Source organism: Corvus hawaiiensis, chromosome 6 (assembly GCF_020740725.1).
Source record: "Corvus hawaiiensis isolate bCorHaw1 chromosome 6, bCorHaw1.pri.cur, whole genome shotgun sequence".
In the NCBI taxonomy this organism is placed as follows: Eukaryota; Metazoa; Chordata; class Aves; order Passeriformes; family Corvidae; genus Corvus; species Corvus hawaiiensis.
The window spans coordinates 23,804,734-23,806,079 of NC_063218.1; positions in this window are offsets into that span (position 1 = coordinate 23,804,734).

A 1,346-nucleotide genomic window follows, 5' to 3' on the forward strand; every position below is an offset into this window, starting at 1 on the left:
TTCTAGGTACATTGATTCCACCACTTCCCTAGGCACCCTGCTCCAATGCTTGACCACCCTTTCAGTGAAGAAATTTTTCCCAATATCCAATCTTCCCATGGCACAACTTGAGGCCCTTTCCTCTCATCCTGTCACCTGTTATCTGGGAGAAGAGACTGACACCCACCTGGCTACGTCCTCCTTTCCGGTAGCTGTAGGGAGTGATAAGGTCTCTTCTGAGCCTTCTTTTCTCCAGACTAAACAACCCCAGTTCCCTCAGCTGCTCATCAGACTTGTGCTCCAGACCCTTCTACAGCTCCATTGCCCTTTTCTGGACATGCTCCAGCACCTCAATGTCTTGTCTTGTAATGAGGGACCCAGAACTAAACACAGGACTCAAGGTGCTACCTCACCAGTGCCAAGTACAGAGGGAGGATCACTTCCCCAGTCCTGCTGGCCACACTATTTCTGATACAGGCAAGGATGCTGGTGGCCTTTGTGGCCACCTCTGCAGCCAAACCAGTGTAAGGGACTACAGGATAAAGCTCTATTAAGGTTTGGAAATTTTCTTAATTATACCAAGAATATAAATTTTCAGTCTTCTCCTGTACTATACCTCCAGCATTTTGGCCAGGAAGTGTGCTTTAGCATGTTGGCTCCTGGGGACCCTCTCCTCACCACATGGCAGAGATCGTAAGAGCAAATTATATTGCTAAAAATGAAGGAGTAATGGAGGAGCTATGAGAATGCAGCTATGGCTTTGAAATACTTTCCCTCCTGCATTTCTCCGTGTGGCTTAACCATTTCTTTTCCCTCCCTCCTCTGACCACTTCCTTCCCTGCAGCAAATTCTGCAGGTCTCTGGAAGACTCTCTATCTGTAACCATTGTTCTTCTTCCTCCACAATGACTCCCAGCCCACATTAATACTTTTGCCTGTCAGACACTTTCCTTCTTGTCCCTGATACGTAACAAAAGTGATAAGGCTTTGAGGTGCATCGGACCCAAACAAACCCAAAGGAGGGAGAGACCTGTCCTGATCCAACCCTGCCCTGCCCTCCACCACTCTAAATGTAAGCAAAAGGACCGGGCTGCCAGCTAACCAAGTACAGAAAGGGCAGTCTGAGCAGGACACTTAACCGAACTTCATTCACTCTGCAGTGGAATAAGAGCCCAGCAATTCTGAATTAAAATCTAGACTGCTGTTCCAGAGAAAGCCACCAACTTGTGCAGATCTGATGTCTTTTCTCCTGTATGCAGATTCTGATTTGACTAAACGGGTGTGAGGGAACTTTCCAGAGGAATACCTGTCCCACTCCAGGTGCAGCAGTAAGAAACTTTTAAAATCTCTTGTGGTTTCATTCTCAGC